Source organism: Anopheles ziemanni, chromosome 3, assembly GCF_943734765.1.
Source record: "Anopheles ziemanni chromosome 3, idAnoZiCoDA_A2_x.2, whole genome shotgun sequence".
Lineage (NCBI taxonomy): Eukaryota > Metazoa > Arthropoda > Insecta > Diptera > Culicidae > Anopheles > Anopheles ziemanni.
The window spans coordinates 29,951,772-29,959,014 of NC_080706.1; positions in this window are offsets into that span (position 1 = coordinate 29,951,772).

Sequence of the window (7,243 nt, forward strand, 5' to 3'; positions counted from 1 at the left end):
CGAAACCAGAATCAGATTGGGGGGAAAAAAACAACCACCAGAAGTGAAAGCGAACAGGAAAATGCGGTGGAAATGTTCAATAGTAGAATAGAAGCGAAGCGGACGAACGAAAACAGGCGCAAGAATATGGTGAAAAGAAGAAAAAGAACCAAGCAAACGTAGATGAATGACTGCAACGCGATAGCGCCAGCAGGTTAATTGGAATTACGATGTGTTTAACGTGACCGACCACAACCGACCCTCCGCTCCTATCGTCCTATTCTACCGTTTGTGTCTCCTATCTCTTTAGTACCACTTCAACGAGGTGCCAATGAGTCGGGGTCTTTCCTTTGCGGGTCCGGTGTCGGTTGGCTCAAATTTCACAGGTAAGGGAATGTAATGCAACCCGGAGGATGTGGGTAAATATATCCAAAACATAATCTCGTCTACCAGAGGAGCAAATGATCCGCTCATGGCGCGTTGCCACCGAGAGGATGGTGGCGGTTACGGCGAGGGTAAAGGGGAGGTCATGTTCATGTTCGTACGGGTGTTAAAAACAACGAACCTGTGATTACCCTCGGCAAAGATGTTAAATTGTCCGCGTTAATGAGACATCCTTGTGGGCACGCTTGAAAATAAAAACAAATCGAATAACGAAAACAACCAATTTAAATCAGCACTCCCCCTGGGGGCGCGGGCGGAAACCGGGGGTGGAATGGAGATAAACAACGAAAGGGGTTCAGTGTGATGTGAAGAAAACTAAAAGGGAGAATAATTTGTAGCAAACCCTTTTTCTCCCCGTGTTTTGTTGGGCACACGGAGAGGTGTTTGGTTTCGATTTCGAATTTCAAGTTCACGCATCCTTTTCCTCCTCCTCCTTCGTCGTTCCCTGCAGGTATTTTGATATCGTTTCCCCTTGAGTGGTGCACGGTTTCTTCCTCTTTCCCGAGCGAGAGACCGCGGGTTCCGGTAATAAGATAATCGCTGACGGTAATGGGTGATTAGTGTAAACAAATGGTTAGATAAGTAAGCGGTAACCCTTCGGCTATCCGAGGGGCAACCGTTTATGATAGGATCCGGTCACAGCTTAATTCGATTGTTAAAGGAGTGAGAAATACGTAGAGGATGTCGAGCATTGAATGTATTATACATATGATTTGTTGACGTTAACTCATAAGTCCTTTGCACTAGGCAGAATATTTACTAAAATGTATCCTTTGGAAAGCCTACTCTTCGCTTAGTTTTGGAAAACTGTTCGTTTATTAATTTGTAAACGAAATTTTAACAAAACATGATTGTACTAAACACCTGTACAAAAACAACTTGGCAGTCAAGGTGCTAAACCTTCGGGTTTATAAAAGCAAGCAAAAGATAAAACATTCCAAGGGATGTAGTTTTGTAACAACTATAGCCTATTAATATATTATGGACTATTCCATTCTTTTTGCATCGGTATAATGCAACCATTTTGATGGTAGAAATTTTAACATTTTGTTGAATTGTTTGAGTGAAAATAAACTGCATTTATAAATTCAACAACTTTAAAAATGTGTAAGCCTAATTAAGAGATACATAAACACTTTACAAACATGTAAGAGGTTATAAAATTATTATTATTATTCGTTTGCTCCTACGAATTGAAATTTTACTGCCGATAGTCCATAAAAAACCGAAACATTGCAGTAAAATCACCATTTTCTCACCGCAATTCCCCAAGACGGCTGCTATAAAGCTGCTTTTGTGTGTGTGTGTGTGTGTATACCAATCCCAGCGGTCTCACTCTTGACACCATTCCCATGTGGAATATTTATTAGTTTTGCAGCTCGTCGTCCCCGGGAAGTATTCCACCGTCTTACTCGCCTGTAAGGCGATTGGAGATGGGCGGAAAAAAAAGTATAAGACGTCGGCAAAATGATTCCCCAAATCTTCTCTCGAAGAAACAAAACGTTTTGGCAAACAATCGTGCACTTTTTTTTCACTCTTTGGCTCTTTTTCCTCTTTGACTTCTTTTGGCGAAATGGTAAAAAATAAGACCGTTTGGAATTTGAAAGACCTCATCAACCCACCCCCCATCCTCCTTTGGGGATTTGAACCACCGTGGCGAACCCCCGAAGCAATTCGCAAGATAATGCACACCATTACCGGGCAGTCCGACGATGATTGATGCCCAGAAATCTCCTGGAGGGTCGGTATCGCTCCCCTCCCCGCAACCCCTTTGCTACCCCATTTTCCATCGGAGGCACGTTTTCTGTCGTTTACGACTACCGAATGGAATTGTTTCGCTGCCATGGCTTCTCGTGCCGTGGAATGATTCTTATTACATCGCCGTTCCAATGACGAAACACGTTACAGGCCTCCTGATCTCTTCCATCCTTCGGCCAATTCTTTCAGGAGTTTGATTTTTCGGTTTGAAAATCGAGCATAATTGAAATGCCAAGTCAGTGACGTGTTTGTCGCGGATTGCAAAGCGACAGACAGGCACGCACGCACCTACACTCACACACACACACACATCTTAAATTGCACCGAAAAGTGACCGCATTTTGCGTTCGATTCAGTTACGCGCAGCTCGGCTCCCGGGAGCCGGGAAGGACCGAGATGGCGAGCAGGGGGAGGACTTTTTCGCCACCAGCATTCCAATGCTCCACGCACCAGTCCTCCACCCTACCACTGCCTCCCCTTATGCTACTGGTCTCTGGCAAAAATCTAGCATGGTTAATGAGAGACGATAGAAATGGGGTCGCGCACGGCCAAACTCTGGGCAAACTCCGGCGGAGTGAAGGATCGGAACGAGAGAAAAAAAACCGCCTCCCACTCCCGGCCCAGGTGGCGCACTTTTCGCGCGTCATGTTTTGACGGGTTTTTCGCGGACCAGCAGCAGAGGTTGCGAATGCCCTCCACCGGTGACTAATCGGTTTCGGCGTGAGCGGGTTTGTTGATATGGCCAGTGTCATAAAACATCGGACGCGTGCGCGCAGGGGCGGCCTCTCTTCCGACGGAGATTTTTTTTTTCCAAAGGTGTTTTAGTCGTACTGTTAATCTTTGCTTCCATCAACAACTCGTTAAAGTTATTATCAGAAGGACCTTTGTGAAGAGATACATAATTTTCGTATTATCTAATATCAACGGAATATCGATCTAAGCAAAAAAAAAAGAATTTAATTAAACGCTATGACGAGTGAAGTAGACTACATTGCAACTCACAAATTGATTTTTAATTTAATTTTAACACGTTCCGTACCACGTCACCCAAGAGTGGGTGACAGCAGCAACTAGTTCTAAAAAGTTTGTGACCCGTAAATAAATGAAAATGTAACATGAAAATTGCATCGGAGCTTCATGCGGCCCAGGAGCTTTCTTCTTCTTCTTGGCGTAACGACCTCTTGGTCATGCCTGCCCGTTAAGGGCTTACGAGACTTCTTTCCCTGTTGTACGTGGATAGTCAGTCCTCTCGTACAGGGGAGGATCCGGTCTCGGTTGGGATTCGGGGCCTCATTTACTCTTTTACCCAAATTTTAATTAAAAAGATTGTACTAAAAATTGTGCCAAAAACGCTCGGTACGCAACGTGTTAAACCAATTTAATTGGCTAGAACAAAGATTCAGAGGAAAATTTCGACAATTTTGATAAATGTTTTGAGTAATATTCATGAGTAGGAAATTGCATTAAAAACGTAAGAGATTATAAACAAACCAGAAACTTGCCGAAAAAATTGATTAGGCAAATTCATAGGTTCATTTAGGACCAAGAAGCACTTTAGTTTAGCTCATTTTTAAGGTATTTGATGACTAGTGATGTGCGCACTGAGTGAGATAGGATTTCGTTTTTGTAGCTCTTTATTTAAATCACAACACGGCTTCGAATCCCAAAAGAGTGAATGAATAAGTAAAAGTGCTGCCTACTAGTCGTCCCAGTGATTTGAATCCGTACAAGGAATCCCAAGTATAGATTCGAATACCTCCTCCTTGAGACTCGCGTCACTGTGGCAACCAGCATCTGTTTTACTTACTCATTCACTCTTTTGATATTATATACACTCTTTTTATATATCCCTGTTACCAACACATTTTTCGCGTTTTATCTTACAAAATAGGGATTGAAAGATTCGAATCTCCAAAAAGAATTGTTGTTCTTATCACTAGTTTCTACTTTAAAATTGCATTGTGAAACATAGTGAAAGTTAGGAAACAGTTGACAGGTGCCACGGAACATGTTATGAGACCAAACATTTAACATACGTGAGTAAAAAGACTTTCGTACAAAAGAAGACTTAACTTTACACGACTATTACTGATATGAACAATGACACATTAAAAAACCACCCGTCTTTAACGTAGTTTTCGTATAGTTCATTCAAAGTTGTGTACAACTGAAATATCTAAATGATGTTCCACAGTGTTGCTATGTTTGATCATTTTCTTCTAATATTCTCCAAACAAAAAGTCTAATAAAGCAAATAGATATTTAATATCTTGGATACGGTGAATAAAAATGATTTTTATACATGCACGAAACATGAGCACCATTTGAGTATGCTAGTTTACCGGCACTGTTTGGTCGATACCGAAAGGCGGTCACTGCATTTGATTGCATTTTATATCGCCGGTTGTATCACCTTTCCTTCGCATGTGGAATCATTACATCACATTCAACTACGGAGAGAGCGCTTATTATACCGCAATACGGCTTTCGCGATTCCCAATGTTTCGCTTGGCAATAAAACGGTTCTAACGAGACAAAACAAACGCGTCCCGTAAAACCGCGCAATTGGCTGCGGGAAAGCACGGGAAGGAGGTCCCACCCGCCACCCAGACGGGGGGCAGGGAATTTGTCGTGAGATACATCGTTCCCATCCGACAAGCACCCATTGTTCCCATCCCCATCGGAGGGATTGGGTGTAAAATTTTGCCAAAATGTTGCCACAAAGCCCACCAGTGTAGCTAATCACGGGAGCCTAAATACCCGTCGCCTTTTATGATTATGTAGGTTGGGAGTAGCCTAGTTTGGTTCGGTTTTTCTTTTCTGCCCATCTTGAGCCGTGTAACACACACCGAGCCGTGTGTCATAAACGCGATAATGAGACGCAATCCATAAGCCAACCGCGTGAGCCACAGCATTCGTCTTGACCCGGGGACGTGGCGGGGAAATGTGGCCCGCGTGAAAACTGTGGCGCCACCGTGCACCGGCAAACGCAACAACACCTCACCCCGATGATCCCCCAATGAGTGTCCCACCCCCGCCGGGAGATGCAGTCGATGGAAAGCGCGACGGTGGAAGGATGGTTATTCAACAACGCTTGCGGGGCGGGAAAAATGGTGGGAAAAACCAGATGATTAGATTACGATCGGGGGGGGACCGGGCGGTTGGTTCAAAGCATTACGGGGTCGTTCCCTTTTTTTAAATGCTTTGCTCGCTGCCGTCTGCCATAATTTTTATTCATTATGTTTTTAGTATCGAAAAGCGATTGCTTAACAAGGCAGACAAATTGTGGCGAAGGAAAATCAAATGAAGCGATCTGCGGCAAAGTGGTACCATTTTGTTTTTTTGTGGGTAGAAAAAAAACATTTGGACATTTTAGTACACGAACAATGGAATTCCACAAGAAAAAGGGGTAATTACATTGCTGCGTTAAATTATGAGAAGGATGTTTTCCCGCCACGGTTTGGTTGTTGTTATTTAAAAAACCACCCGTATCAGTAAGAAATTACTTCATCAACCTGCTTTTTTGTCAACCTTTTACCAACACCAAAGCCTCTTTTGTTTCACTGGACAATCCTCGGAAATCTTTATTACCCCAAGGACGCACCCGTTGGTTTCCTCGTTGCGTTTCATGTTGTTTTATTCACCTAATCCTTATCATTTCGCTGCTCTAATAGCCAGCATAAATTGCGTCAAAGCCACCGAACCGTATCGCCGGATCGAAATGGCGTCAAAATGGGCACCTTATAGATCAAAACTGATGCCAGCTTAGGAGCGGGGAAGGAAAGAAATAAAAAGGATTTAACAAAACCATCTTCTTCTGCGCGTGTGAAGCAACCGTTTCACGGTCAACGCGTTTTTAACTTTGCCTTTCCTTTCAAAGTGCCTGCGGTGTGTGGTCATCGCATATTACCGTGACCGAACGATGCAACTTTATGTAATCACGCCGTGGAGAAGATCGGAGACCAAAACCGAACCAAGTGGAAATGTCCTAACCTCGAAAAATGGAGCCTACCCAACCGATCGGAACGGTCGCCGCCGGTGGTGACTTTATTAAACCTAACGCAATGCTTCCTGTTTTGTATATAATTAACGGTGAGTGATTTACGATGTCGGTGCGTCGAAAAAACGTTGTCTGAGCCGTTTGATGTTTTGAGACAATTTGGGCAATACTTCTTCGCCACCGAGGCGTGCAACCAAAAGGACATACCGTACCGGTGCCGACGGAAAGCTGTCACAACAACCGTCTTCGTCACGAGATAACACGATTGGCTTCCGCTTCGTATAAACGTCCTCCTGTCGGGTTTTGCGGTGCATCGGAGAAAAATCGTCCAAACCCGGCATCAACAGAAAGGCGTTGTTGTTTCTCCGTCCCGACCGTGGGTTGCAGTTCCGTGGGTTTCGAATGCATCTCGCTCCATCTCGGTTCGAGGGACGACTGGCCCGCGCCGAGTGGGCCGGGAGGAGGAGGAGAATGAAGATGCGAAATACCGGGCCGGAGCACGCGGAAACGCGATTAAAGCATTCCATCGCCAAGGTCAGCATCGCGACGAGCAAAAGTGAAGCGAAGTGAATGAGTCAGTGCAGCTGAGGTGGAAGCTCTCCAAGCTCGATGGGAGGAAAATGGAAAGCAAGGGGGCTTGGGGGCCGGCGCGAAAGGAAAAACAATCCAACCGGCGAGGGAAGTGACTTGAGAAAAAAAAACGAACCAACACCTCGATAGTGCACAATCACATTTGCGGCATAGTTTACTTTGTGCGGATCTTTTGATTATTCCTTTTTTTCCCCTGCCGTTTTCTTTCATTTTGCAACGAGTGCAACATTGCAGCCAACGCATTGCAACGGAGCGAATGGTGTTGCTCATCGATCCTCTCACCGTCCCCACCTGCCCTTTCCTCGCCAACGGCAGACGTACGGTTGTAATCGGGGACTTGCTGGTGGCGAATGCAGGAAGCTGGGACCACGTTTTCCATAACAAGGCATCGGATGCCTTCCGTCCCTTTTCGGGACGGTTTGCTTCTATTCTTTTCGCATAAGGCAGGGGCCGGCAACCATTTATTCTTGC